General features: G+C 36.2%; 1 pseudogene across 1 annotated transcript in view; it reads left to right on the top strand.

Moving 5' to 3' along the window:
* LOC147830287 (UDP-glucuronosyltransferase 2B31-like) overlaps positions 1–12,581 on the top strand; it is a 30,931-nt pseudogene extending 18,350 nt beyond the window's left edge. Inside the window, exons 5-7 of the transcript XR_015441835.1 lie at positions 82–170; positions 943–1,162; positions 11,264–12,581. The product of XR_015441835.1 is annotated as a UDP-glucuronosyltransferase 2B31-like (transcript). The remainder of the gene's footprint in view (positions 1–81; positions 171–942; positions 1,163–11,263) is intronic.
* Positions 12,582–15,500: the final 2,919 nt, after the last annotated feature.

Genomic DNA, 15,500 nt, shown 5'->3' with positions numbered 1-15,500 from the left:
AATTTCTTAAAATCTTTAGCCTTTGATCATGCTGTAATTTAAAATTTGTAATCTAAAATAGAGGTTTTCTTACTCTAAAAGGTGATATGGAGATTTAATGGGAAAAAAAACAGATACCCTAGGACCCAACACTCAGCTGTACAAATGGATCCCTCAGAATGACCTTCTTGGTGAGACTCAGAACAAACCCTGAAACATGAGAAACAGACCATTGTAAGATAAGAGATTGACAGGAATTAAATGTATTGAAAATTTACTAAGAACAGGACCAAAACCTCCCATTGATTTTACTTTTATGCTCTTGTCTTAGAAAACAATTTATAAAGAACAACTATTGGCATTTGCTTACACATGGTAGCAATCTTTATGATCAATCACTTCTCACCTTGACTTTATCTCTTCTCTCTAGTATTTTACAGTTATCCTTAAGTACTGCAGGACTATTTCAAATTTAACTGAAAACTAAAACTCCCTTTTTTATTATGTCTGACTCTTTATCTTAGCAAATGTTCCAAATCTAAAACTAATAAAACATTTAATTACAAAGACTAACCTTCCTTTTTGTGACTCCAGAACTATAAAAACTCCCTGCTTCCCTACACACCCACATATAAAACTCAGGAACTTTATTGTGTCTTTACGTGAACATATTCTCTCACATACTTCCTATGTTTTCACATACTATTTCCTTCTTAGAATTTATTCTTTCTTTCATCTACCTGGCAACTTTGTTTTACTTTATCAAGTCTCAATTCTCATACCACCCTTTCCTTGCAGTGTTCACTTACCTCTCAGTGGACTAAATACTTTCAACATAGTTTCATGGTTATAATAATCAGTTATCTAGAAAACACTTCATCTCTCAGTGCCTTATATTGTAATTTTTGTTTTATTTTTAATATTTATTATCAATAATTTTCCTTAAATTCTCCCAAATCCTAGGTCATCCAAAAACCAAAGCCATTATAACTCACAGTGGAACCAATGCCATCTATGAGGCAATCTACCATGGGGTCCCTATGGTGGGCTTTCCTCTGTTTTATGATCAAGCTATTAACATTGTTCACATGAAGGCCAAGGGAGCAGCTGTTAGATTGGATTTCATCACAATGACAAGCACAGATTTGCTCAATGCACTGAAGACTCTCATTAATGATCCTCCGTGAGTACAAAATTTTATCTATTAGACAGTTTTGTGGATCAGTTATCTTGAAAATAAAATAGATTTCATCCTAATTTTAGTCTTAATTTTGAAAAATTGAAATGATTTAAATACTGTAAAGTGGGCTTTTACTCTCAAGCATTGATTTTTCTTTTAATATTTCAAAAATGTTTCCTTTTTATTTAGACATAAAAATATTTACAGCATGCAGTTTAATTTAAAATTGTATAGTGTCTTCCCAAACTAATTACCAATTACCTTTGAGTATATTTTCAAGCACTGAAAATAAAGCAAGGTATTCCAAAGGTAGACTCAAACTGTCTACTATCACCTCATGTGAAATTGAGTCACAAAAATTTGAAAGTTATGCACAAAAACTTAGTTTTCTTAAATTAGGCAAACAATTTAAATTATTGATAACTATGAAATATTATTTTTATGTCACTGAACTTCCCATCTGAAATATTTATCAATACCATTCAGAGAATTTTAATATATCCAGTCCAAAAAATAAAAAATAAAAATGATGCCACAAACTGAAATGTGTCAATATTGTAGGTGATCAGAAATTTCCATTTATAAGAAAAAAGAGCTGTTCACTGAAAACAAATTTATGAAATTCTTGGTGTACATTATGAAAATTTGAAATTATACATAAAAAGAACTATTAAGATATTTTAAAAACTTAACATCATGTATTCTGAACCACATGCTAGCTACAATTCATTTTTTGTTACATAGCACCAATACCCATGAAACATCTAACAAATACAGAACTAGGGAAGAGAAATAAAAATCATTTCTTTTGTGAATATTGACAGAGAAACAAGTTTTCATCTAAAAAAAAATGTCTACATGGATGTAACCAAATGTATCTGCATTTAGGAAACTATCACCATAAAGAAAAAGAAGCACTTTGTTTGTAACTGTATTACTTTGATATTGCTGCACCATGTTTTAATATCAACTTCTATATCTTTCTTTTTTTAGTATCCTTAAAGCAACACAATCATTTTAATGGCTGCAGACTACAACAGCAAAAATTTTTGACTGTTAAAAAAATAAATTTCTAAGCAAAATATGAAAAATTATACTGTCTGACTTACTGTAGGAGTTTAAAACATCTCAAAGATTTCAGACCAGAATTCGTCTATATATTTTTATCCTTATTTGTATCTGTCCTATTTCTTCAATTTTTTCTATTTTCATAGCCTATAAATTTATATCAGCCAATACAGTATCTAACAGTATAAAATTGTTTAATTCCACAATACCTTAATTTTACTATATTAAAAATGACAAATTACTCCCTGCCCAATTCTATTAGCTAGCAGGCTCATCAGAATGAAACAAAGCATTTTCAGTCCATCCACTATGTTAAGTACAGAATTAGGAGGAAGAGAGATGCAATTCCTTTTCCAAGTTCTCTTTAACTGAGACTTGCTTTTCTTATGTGAAATCTTCCCATTCAGAATAATTGGGCAACAGGCACTGCATGAGATAATGATCACTTGCTCAGTCTCAAATGCCTAGTTAGGCAGCTGAAAGGTTTCTGTGCTCAAGACAATAGTTTTCAGAAGCAAATGGCAGAAGTGATACAAAGAACTTTAACCTTGATTTCACTGCAAGGGATTTTAAAATACAATACTGACCTGATATATTTTGTGAGCATGAAGTGTTGTATGTGGTAAAATTTATGATGTTCCATTTTCCCTAAAAAAAAGAAAGTTTAGTAGGAAAAGAAATACAAGAAGCAGTAACAGCTAGGTTATTCAAACTGAAACTAAAAACAAACATATAAACAAAACCAAATGCAAAAAGTACAGTCCTATAAGGTACAGGTATCTTGGCACAGCAAAAACTAAATTTAAGACACAAAAGATGAACTATGTAATAAATAAAGCCACAGTTGTTCCATGTCCATGTTATGTTTGGCAACTTTTTCTGCCTCATTCCCCTCTGTTGTTGCATCAAATAGAATCTTCATTGATTTGAACAGGACAAACATAAGGAGTTTCTGCTTGCAACAGCATTTGATATGATTGCATGGAATGGACTCTATCTGTTATAAATTAGGAGATCAAATTAAATAATCATGGCTTTACTGTCACAAGGAGTATTATCACCATTATGGGTGCCATCAGGGCCCCTAACCATGCTTTTCATCCAGTGAACTGCCAACTCCACCAGCAGTTGGTATTCTAGGAACCATACTTAGTTTCCATCCAATTTAACCTTTCTTTTAGTTGGGTCATGGATTCCCTGACTACTCCTGACTGATTTGCATAGTAACAACATTCTTTCCTTGGAAAAAACAAGTTTACCCATACTTAGCAGTCAGCAAATAGAGGGCTCTTCTATTCTGCAGCACTACATCTGCCAGCAAGTCAATCTATCCTTGGAACTTTATAGCCATTATTGCTCACCCTTCTGACCTCATTGCCCAGTATTGATATTCCTTACTATGACCTCCACAATCTATCACTCTCGGCCAACCACAGTCCTGGCATGAGCATCCATAAAATGTAATGGGCAGGGGATGCCCTTTGGGTTCTCATTTAATTACCTTAATGAGTTTGGTTTGGGCATCACACTTTGAATCTTTAGGCTTGTACATACTCAGTTCAAAGTTCCAATGTCCTGTATTTACCTTAAATATATAAGAACTCATAAAAGTGAGATGATACAGCAATATCTGATAGCAAGCTAGCATTTTTGGTAAGTGCTCTGGTCTTTTGGGGCACTAGCACCCAGAGCAATGCCAAAGAGGAACCCAATTAGAACTAAACACACAATATTAACAAGACAATAATAAAACTAAACAACAACAATAGTGGGTAGGAATGTCCCAGTCAACAAGGCAGTACAACAATTCATGAGCTTTTAGCCATACATCAGCCTGCCAGCAGGGCTTTTGAGAGTGTTGTCTCCTTTAATTTCTTCAGCCATGCATTGACCTGTCAGCTTCCAGAGTGACGGGAGCAGGGCTTTGAGAGCACTGTCTCAGCAGTGTGACCTTCAGCGGGTTTGCTGGATCCAGGTGCCACATCCAGGCATCTCCTGGATGAAATTCCTTGATTCTTAAATGATGGATCCAAGGATGAGTTTCTACAACTTTTACTGCTGTGGGAGTGGTCATAACAATAACATAAGGCACTTTCCAAATTGGGGTGAGAGAGTCCTTTTTCCAATATTTTATATAAATTTGGTCCCATGGTTCAATGAATGAGCAGGAGTGTCTGTGGGGATGTTATCCCCTTCCCCATAATATTTGTGAAGCTGATGAAAAACCTGTCCTAAACCATCAAGCAGTTGGTTAAGCATTAGGCTCTCTACTTCTTGTGTATTGGCTCTAAGGCTTTTAGTTAATGGTGGTAGCCTTCTGAACAGGATCACAAAAAGGGAGAATTTTCCTTTGCTAGGCATATTCCTGATTTTCTTCAAGGCAAAGGGTAAAAGATCTACCCCAGGGGCCTGGGTCTCTAAGCAGTACATGGTGAGAGCTAACTTGATGGTTCTGTTCATCTTTTGTACTTTCCCTGAACTTTGTGGATGGTAGGTGACATATCAGTTGCATCTTATTTTTAGTAACTTAATCAATTTCTGGACTCTCTCTGCTATAAAGGCTGGACCAGTGTCACTGCTGATGGTCAGAGGGAGTCCATATCTTGGAATGATTTCTCTTAGAAGGATCTGCACAGTTATTGAGCCCTTGTGTCTTAGTGAGGAAAGCTTCAACCTACCCTGAATAGGTACAGATTAAGACTAATAAATATCTGTAGCCTTTGCAGGGCTTCACTTCTGTGAAGTATATTTTAATGTTTTCAAAAGAAGAGCTTCCAACTTGTTGGATTCTGGGCACTGGCTGAGGCTTTTGGCTGGGTTCTACTCTGGCATAGGTGCTACATCTTTGGCAGACAAGGGGACAAACTGTGGAGAGTTGAGGAATGTAATAGTAGTTCTGAAGGAGTTCATTTAGAGCAGTTTTTCTTGCATGTGTGAGATCATGATGTCTCTTGATCCATGCATAGGCTAGTCTCCTTGTTATGACTACCCATCTATCAGGGAGCACCCAGTTGTTGTATTCTCCTTTATGGACTTTCTGACTCTGTGCCATTTATCTTCCTTGTGTGAGTAGTGCAAGTCAATCTTTTTTTGATTCCTCTTGGGTGTTCTGTAGGTTTTCTATAAATTCTGTTCTTGAGTTGGCCACCTTTTTGGCTGGCTCATCTGCCTTTGACTTCCAAGAGTAACAGAATCTTTTGCTTTCTGATGGCCTCTGCAATGGATGACAGCTATCTTCAGAGGCTCCCAAAGTACATCAAGGAGCTGTAGGATTTCTTTTTTATTTTTAACTTGTTTTCCTTCTGTTGTAAGTAATCCTTTCTCCTTGTATAGCATGCCATGAACATGTATAGTGGCAAAAGCATATTTGGAATCAGTATATATATTGACTTTCTTTTTGACCACTTGAGTGCCTGAATCAAGGCCCATAGTTCGGCCCTTTGTGCTGACCATCCAGCTGGAAAAGGTCTATCTAGGAGCACCTCTTTGGTGGTTAGCACTGCATATCCAGAGTGGTGGACTCCCTCCCCGAATGAGCTACTTACATCTGTAAAAAGGGTGTACTTAGAGTCATTCAGGGGAGTCATCTGAAGGTTGGATTGGCTAGCACAGGCTTCATCAACAGTCATCAGGCAGTCATGGTCAGGTGGACCCATTTCAGAGGGCAGGTAAGTTGCAGGATTTAGAGCTTTTACAGCCATGATGAACAGGCGAGGATTTTTACACAGCAGTGCCTGGTATTGAATGATGCAGTTATTGGAGAGGTAATTCTGGTCTTTACTATTTAGTAATTCCATTACTGAATGAGAAGTATACACAGTTAATCCTGGTCCTAAAGTCAGCTTCTCAGCTTCTTTTATTAATGTAACTGCAGCAGCAGCCACACCTCATAAACAGGGAGGCCATCCTCTTTCCATGGGGTGTAAAGCTTTTGAGAGGTAAGAGACAGGTCAGGGGCCCATCTTTTGAGTTAAGATCCCCAAGACAACATGATTTTCTCATCTAGAAACAAGTTGAAGGGTCTAGTGACATCTGGGATGCCAAGTGCAGGAGTTTCACTTAAAGCTTTTTTCAGTCCTCTGAAGGGCGAATCTTATTTAAGTTGGAGTACTCCTTTTCCTTTGAAATCTACTTGATCTGCAAAGTGGATAGCTACTCCTGCTTTTTTTCAGGTTTCTGTTGCATGGAGTATTGTTTTCCACCCTTCAACTTTCAATCTATGAGTTTCATTTTGAATCAAATGTGTTTCTTGTATGCAGCATATTCCTGGATTTTGCTTCTTAATCTCCTTTTCCTTGCCTTTCAGTATTTTATATAGTGGTTTTGTTTTCTCTGTAAACCCAGAACCCAGTTTCTACAGAAGCCTGTTGTCCCGAGGAATTCTCAGAGCTTCTTTTTTGGGTTTTGGTCTTGGCAGAGAATAAATGACCTCTTTTCTCTCTGGACCTAGCCTCCTCTGTCCTTTTTCTAAATCAAATCTCAAAGATTGCACTTTGGTGTGACAGATTTGTGCTTTTCCCCATGAGACTATATTCCAGATCTTGTAGAAACTTGATGAGGGCCTTGGTCCCTTCCCAACAGTCTTTTCTGACTCACTACAAAGGAGGAGGTCATCTACATATTGTAACAGGCTGAGAGAGGCAAGTCTGCCATATGAAGGACACTGGATTTGCCAAGCAGTTTTTCTAAGACTGAAACTAAACAGTTCTCCTCAGAGCCTGATTGCCACAGAGCAGAAGTTTGAGCAGCTCCCAGACTCAGTTGTTTGGGCTGTAAAAGAGAGCACACAAGGCTCCAAGTTGTCAAAGTTTCAGTTACAGTCTCAAGGGAGATAACAAAATATATGGTTGTAATTAGAACACTGTTCTTCTAGTCTAAAGGTTACAGCCCTGTGAATGGAACTTGGGGTTGAATTACTCTGACCTTGGGACATAAGCTTCAGCTAGACCCACTTCTCAAAAGTGGGGAAACATATCACCATAACATATTTAGAACTTAACCTTTTGATGACAACCAATTTAAAAATATTACAACAACATATTTAAGTAATAGTCATTGATGTAAGCTCCAGTTTTACTAACATTTTCACTACCAGGTAAATCAAACAGATAAAGTATTCCACTCAGCTTTTGTTCTGTTTGTATGTTTTCCTGTTTTACATTACTAAGCAATATATTGTGAGTCCTAGAGCTATGTTCATTTATATTTGTAACTGCTACATGTCTTGGATTTTCCTTCATCTATGGTATCTATAACTTCATGGGGCCTACACACAATGTTCTGTGCACCCCTTTACACAGGGAACTCCACTTTTGCCTTCATGAACTGAAAGGGTTGGTCTTTGAAACATCTAATAGATCCCTTATCTTATCCAAATAGATTTCAAAATATGAAATATTAATATGAATTTCCAAATTTTCATCCACAGAGTAAATATAATTTTTAAAATCTTGCACAGTTCTTGGGATAATTCTCACACCTTCTGGATCATGAAGTTGACCCTCCATCATTTGTCTTCTCAGACGATGTTTGTCCATATGCAAATATTGCTTCATTTAACCTTCAAGTACATGTTTAACAATCTTTTCTGCATAGTCATTTTGTACTTCTTCATGAGATGTGTTACATTGGAATATCAGATCATGACTCTGTCTTCTCCCCAGAACTTGGCATGCACCTGTCTGTTGGTGCAATTCCCTCCCACTCCTTAAGGAGTCTGAAGCCATGCAGGCCTTCGATGTTTTGCTTCCCTGCATCCACCCTCTTCTTAGGGAGCGCTCCACTCTTGGAAGCATGGCTGGGGCCGAGGCTCCTCCTCTGTCCTGACAGGCAAGGTTGTGGGAAGTGAGGACTCTTGCTTCACTTCATCTCCATCATGGCGGCCTCACTCACCTGTACCTCGCTTTGGCTCGGTCATGGTGGCTGTGCTGTGCTGCAGGTCCAAGCCTCTGATTTTCCACAGCTGGCCTGGACAGCTAAAGGACTGGGAGATTCTAGGGCCCAGTAGCAGCCCCTGCTTTCTCTGTTAAACCACCTGCCAGATTGCAGCTCCAGGTTTACCTGCAGCTGACCAATCATTGATTTTAAACTGTAAATTGATATCATAAATCTACCTCCTGACCATTGGTAAAATAATTTTAAAACATATTTTAAACATATTTACTATGTACTTAAATGTCATGAATATATTTTTATTAATATGACAGAAGATATAAGTGAAAAGGATAATAAAGTTGAAATATGATAAAATTTTTCAAACCAATACCAAAGTTTTTGAAACTAGTAATCTTTTTCTTAAGTTGTATACGAATCATTCCAAATTTAACCTCTTCTCCCTTAAGTTGCAGGTGAAAATAAAGCTGGAAAATGCATGAGTATTCTGGAATTGTGCTGTTGCACTTCCCATGAAGTTTTTCAATTTTTTTCCATGGTTTAACATTCATCAGCACTTCATTTCTGTCTACTGCTGAATAATATAATTTAGCATGGTATATGCCATTTTATTTACCCATTTATTGCATCTTGAACTTGTGAGGTACCACTTCTGATTAGATTCAAAGCCTGGAAATGTAGGGACACTTGTGGACACTGAAGAACACAACCCCACTATCAGTGGAATGTGCACAGTTATATAAGAATGACCTAACACACTCAACCAGGTATGAACCATATGGTCCTGCAAAGTCACCCATGTCCCATTAAATTGATAACAGACTATATAACTGCTGTAAACTACAGAATACCATGGCTTTTTAGTAGCTGTTTTGATGAAGAAATAAAGACAAGCAGCTCTTGAGCTTTAGAGACCTGGTTCTCTCTCCTCTGCTCTGATGCTGCCTTTACTCTGATAATTGGCTTCACATCCTGTTCTTCATTGGGCAATTAATTATCTCACTCATGAAGGAAGAATGTGTTAACCCCTCTACAGGTCCCACTGAGGAGGCTCAGCCTTGACAGAACCATTTCATGTTTCCTGTTTTGATTATGATGAACACAGCTATGTGTGTTTTAATTTGAATATATGTTTTACTTCTTTTGTTTAGTTTCAAGGAGTAGAATTACTGCCTCACACAAGAACTTCATGTTAATGAGTAAAGTCTATCTGTTTTCCAAACAAATTTCAGCATTTTACAATCTGAATGAGCAGTGCAGGAGGCTTCCAATTATTCCACAATGTTACTAAAACTTATTATAGTCTAAGTTTTTGGATTCAAGAAGGCAAAATGTGCTATCTTATTTGGATCTCAATTTTCATTTCACTTATATATAGAAGTAATAAATAGTTTCCACAGGCCTAACTGGTTATTCACATTTATTCTTTGTTAATATGACTATTTCTATCTGTATCATTTTTCCTAATTAGGTTGTCTACTTATTGCCTTCTAAGAATTCTCTGTAATGTGGATCTAAACCCATCTTATATGATATCCAGATATTTTCTTACATTCTAAATCCATGGATTCATCTCGTTCTTCATGATGCAGTTTAAAGCACAAAAGTTTTTCAAAAATCAAAATTCACAATACTATAAGAGAAATAATTAATAAAGTTTGCAGTGCCTAGCATTTCTAATATTAAGTCAGCATTCTGTACAATTATCAATCATATTATTGTGCAGAAGATAAATTAAAGGAATATTTCAACAATGCATTACCAAAAAGAAATAGCTACAAAATTGAACTGTAAAAGTACTGAAAAAATAGTCAAGAGATAATAAAGAATGAAGATAACTTTGGTTAGAAAAATTGAAGAGGAAATGTAGCATAAGATGAAACATTTAAATATATTTCAATGACATTAATTATAAGCAGACTAAATCATTAAAAGTCTAAGACAATTAGCCTGAATATTTAAACCTCACTAAAGCTAAAACTATATAATCTGTTTATAAAACGTGTTTATTGTAATTATACAAGTGAATATGAGTAAAAGGGTTAGCATAGTTATTTTAAGTCATAATAATATAAGCTATTATAGCTTTATCAACATCAGACATAACAGGCCAAAATAATAAATATAGAAATGAATATTTCATAATAGTGAGTCATTCACTCTTAATTCAAGTTTTGTTTTGTTTTGTTTTTTGGTACTGTAGATCGAACTCGGGACCTTGCGCTTGTGAGGCAGGCACTCACTGGAACCACTGAGCTAAATCCCCAGCCCTCTTAATTCAGTTTTAATTTTATGTGCCTGCTAATTAAGCTTGAAAACAACTACAAATTAATAAAAAGAAAAATATAAATATGCATCTATGTTCACAGTAGGCAGCATTTAAGTACTTTTATCAATAAACAAAAAAATACAAAAAAAAAGAAAACCCAAAAAAACCCAGAGGTTCCATTTGACTCAGCTGTTCCCCTACTTGGTATAATATATTGACATTTTTACTTCACAAGAATTATCAATCCAATTATATAATAACCAGCTCTTCATTAATGATAGGTATATTTTATTAAAAAGCTCATATTTAAAGTTCTATTAAAACATAATGAACTTTAAAATTCTAAGAAGTGCTAACTAAACACAGAACAATAAAGAAAGAGTATGTACATGGATGAAAACCTTTTCTGTATGTGACACTTTGTGGCCAGGTGGTCCAAAGATGGGATGTATACATTATTCTAAACATAATCAGAAAGCAGAAATTTTGAGCATTGTACTGTTGTAATCTGATATAAATTTGGAAAAAAACTCTGGCTATTAGGTGGAAATAAAAGAGAAGATGGTGGAAGAATGGAAATGGACTACTTAACTGGCATTTCACCCACCGGGACATAATTCCTCTTTTAAAATTTCAAGATGACAGTTTTAAATGGCTTTTCAGAATCTCACTAACCACATGGAGATTAAAAAATGCCCACAAGAAAACTCCAACATAAAAACCAAACTTTCTGAGATGACCTACCTCATAGTATACCACTTTTACTGCTTTTTTATTTGCACATATTTTGTCACATCTTTACAAGTTTCTAAAACCCTTTTATATACTTAGGCAAATTAAGTGACTCAATGTTGGTCTTTCTGTTTCCCATGTAGCTATGAAGATAATTCCATGAGGTTATCAACAATTCATCATGACCAGTCAGTGAAGCCCCTGGACTGAGCAGTCTTCTGGATTGAGTTTGTCATGCATTACAAAGGGGCCAAGCAACTTTGGGTTGTGGCTCACAACCTGTACTGGTTCCAGTACCACTCTTTGGATATGATTGAGTTCCTGCTGACCTGTGTGGCCAGTGTGGGATTCATCATCACAAATATTGTCTATTTTGTTGCAGAAAGTTTACAAAAACCAGAAAAAAGGAAAAAAGGGAGTAGTTTTATTTGTGCCTGAAGTTGGCAGCCCTGATAGATGGGAATTATATACTTGCAAATTCTCCCTGTTTATTCCAGCAAGAAGATGCCAAATTCTTTCTTCCTGTGACTATATAAATTTTCACAATTTACCTAACACACTCTAAGTTTCCTTTCCAAGATATTTAATAACTAACTGGTAAGGAGTTAGAAAAATTTCAGGGTGTACATAAGAGATGGCTGGGGGAAAAGTAAAAAAATGGAGTAACTATTGGAAATTATTACTGTAACTTATACTTGATACCAAAATAATTTACTTAGCTTAGCTGTGGTTCACAAGTTATTCATGGACAAAAGAACATTAAAAAGTTCACATAGAGTAACTATATAATTTTGCAAATATTCATCATATCGTAGTTGCATCATTTTCTGGAGAAAATATTCAATAATTAAAATCTTGTAAAACATACTCACCATTGTATGTGGTTTTGGAACACCAGTAGTGCTTCTTGACTGATCCTGTTAGATCCACAGCAACATCTCCTGTTTCCCAAAGGAACTTATCAAACATTTATGTTCTTCATGCTGTACTCATTTGTCAAGAAATATATGTAGAATGTGAAATATAATAGTTACTAACTGCTTATTACTATAACATTGATCTTATTGGGAAAGTTTTGATTTCACATTCTAATTTTATGTTTTTCTTAGACCTCTAAAAACTGACCCTCTTAGTCTTACCATTTGTAGTCTTTGAGAATATATGTAAGGTCTCAATTATAGATTGTAATAATGTAGAACTGGTAATCTAATAATACCTCTTAAATTTTCATTTTTTCCAAATGTGTATGGCCATATGTGTGTCTCATTTTTCAGAATAAGACTCAGGACCACTAAATTATCTTGCAGACACATTGAGAAATTAAATAGGTTTGGGATAGATAATTTGAAATGATTCTTATTATATAATATGTACTTTAGAATGTATGTCTCATTTTCTCCATTGTTCAGTATCCTATTGTCACTTTCCTCCCTCCTTAATGCTTACATGGAAGAATTAAATTTTCACCTGATTGAAAATGGCATAATTGTCATTATTCTTTAAACCTAAGCACTCATAACTACTATAATAAACAACAAGGAAAATAATATGATGATATAAATTGTATGGAAAGTACATGAATTGAACTACAAAAGTGATGAAGACCCTCCTTGAAGCTGCATATGATGGATGAACTTTATGCTAAAATTGATCAGACCAGCTGACTTTACTGGTAACAAGACAATCACATAAGTCTCATGACACTAATATGCTCCCATCATCATCATTAATTTATTTTTTAAAATTTAATTTAGTTCTAAGAATTAAAGGAGACTTTACAGTGCAATTATGTTATTCATCTAACAATAGACACTTTTAAAAGAAAAAAGACAATTAATGAAATGTTTGTAGTTAATATTATAAAATCTTACACATAATGTGGAATTAATATTTATCAAACCTATCATGCATTATATGTAAGAAGAAATGATTTATATGCATTGTGTACTAGGAAATATATAAATCAGTGACCAAACATTCAGAGCTCAATATGCAGGAAGATACATGAAAGAGATGAACAGATAATTCATAGAAATGAAAAATGCACAGTAATACATAAAAGATGACAAAAGTCAATGATGCTTCAAGAAACAGAAATCAACTCAATAAGTGGTTTCCCAAGGACTATAACCTACGAGACTTTAAGGAAACTATTTCTGTGTGAGTATGATGTAGCATCATTCTGTCAAATAGAACTGCAGCAACTATTTGACCCTGCAATACAACTTTGAGGAATATGGGATGCAGAAATACTTCAACCTATATGCATTTATGTAGAGGATGTTATTTTAGATTGTAAATGACTACCTGCCAAAGAATATACCTCCAGTTAAATTTACATGGCTACCCACCCATGGTGGCATATGCCTGTAATTCTAGCCACTTAGGGTCTGAGAGTGTAGATCCCTTGAGCCTCTTGAACAATCTAAAACTCCAGGACCTGGACTTCCAGAACTGGCAACAAAAGAAGACCTGGAAAAAATGAAATCAGAAATAATTTCTCACATAAAGCAGAAATTGTGCCCATAGTACAAGACATGATTAATAAATCTAGAGTGAACACAGAAAAAAAAAACACAGAGGAACTGAGGAACATGGTGGAATCACAACACAGGCAACAAATGGAATCCATAAAACAGATGCAAACTGATTTCCAGGACATTCAAAACACCATTGAAAATATACAAAGCAGAATGAGCCAATGTGAGGAAAAAAAATAAGATATAGAAGACAGGATTGCAATTAGTGACCAGGAAAAGAAAAATTTCTTTTAAAAAAAAAGGGACCATGAGAAATCAATCCAGCACCTTCTAGATGATGCAAAGAAGAATAAACTAAGACTGATCAGGAGAGAGTGCAGACTACATTAAAAAAAAAAAAAAAAACTGTTCAGAAAACTTACCAAATAAGGGAAAAGAACTTGACATACAGATAAGTGAGGCATATAGGACTCCAACTAACCATGATCAAAAAAATCTATACATAGGCATACAATAGTTAAGATTCCGCCCAACGGAAGAAAAATATTCTACAAGCAGTTAGAGAAAAGAGACAAATCACCTACAATGGAAAGCCCATGAGAATCACAGCAGAATTCTCAAAACAATCCCACAAGGCAAGAAGAATATGGAGTTATGTTTTCCAAGTCCTAAAGGAAAACGACCTCCAACCCACACTGATGTACCCTGCAAAACTATTTTTTAAAATTGATGGAAAAATAAGATAATTTCATGACAAAGACCACCTGAGGAACTTCATGGATACAAAACCTGCACTCAAAAAAATTTTAGATACGAGTCATGCAGAACACTCTGAATCAGCCGCTGCAGACAGGCAGGTCTGTGGATACCCTACCGAGGTCCCAAGTTGCTTGGAACATGCCAAATCAACCTGCGCCCTGGCAACAATCCACTGGGACCCCCACGCTCCACTGTACAGCCACCTGTTTCCACATTACAAAGACACAGAGGACACCGGAACACCACACCATGGTACTGAGTCCCGCTGCTCCTGGCCCAGAGGTAGAGGATTCTGTGCGGCTGTCCCATTGCTCCTGGTCCAGAGGAAGGGACTTCCCAGCCACCATCCCTCCCACTGCACCCAGCCCAGATGAAAGGGCTTTTGGGCCACCTTCTGTCCCAGTGCTCCTGGCTCAGAGGAAGGGGCATCAGGGCAGCCATCTCTCGACTGCTCCCGGCCCAGAGGTATGGGCTTCTGAGCCACCATCCCTACCACTGCTCCAGACCCCTGTCCCACCTCTCCCAGCTCAAAGGAGGTAATCTGTGCAGGCGCTAACAGCCGCCCCCCCCAGTCGAAATGAGAAAGCACATTAATAAGTCTCAAAACCAGACTTCCAGATCACCTACAGCAACCCCAAAGGGAAATGAGATGGAACACTCTGATACTCAACCACCTGGACCCACTGAACTGGCGACAAAAGGGGATTTGGAAAAAATGAAATCAGAAATAATTTCTCAGATAACAGGAGAAATTGTGCCCCTAGTGCAAGAATGATTAATAAATCTAGAGAGGACCTCAGGAACATGATGGAATCCGAACATAAGAAACAAATGGAATCCATAAAACAGATGCAAATAGATTTCCAGGACATGAAAAACGCCATTGAAAGTCTACACAGCAGAATGAGCCAATGTGAGGGCAGAATTTCAGATATAGAAGATAAGATTGCAATTAGTGAACAGGAAAAGAAAAATTGCTTCAAAATTATAAGGGAACATGAGAAATCAATCCAGCAGCTGCTAGACAATGCAAAGAAGAATAACATAAGACTGATTGGGCTCAATGAAGAAAGAGGAGAGAGTGGAGATGACATAAAAAATCTCTTCACAGAAATAATGGCAGAAAATGTCGCAAGCTGGG

This window comes from Heterocephalus glaber, unplaced genomic scaffold (assembly GCF_053883595.1).
Source record: "Heterocephalus glaber isolate CG9 unplaced genomic scaffold, H.glaber_assembly_v1.0 deba00000281, whole genome shotgun sequence".
Classification (NCBI taxonomy): domain Eukaryota; kingdom Metazoa; phylum Chordata; class Mammalia; order Rodentia; family Bathyergidae; genus Heterocephalus; species Heterocephalus glaber.
Note: the sequence above shows the minus strand (reverse complement) of the source record. Positions and strands in the feature narration are given on the sequence as shown.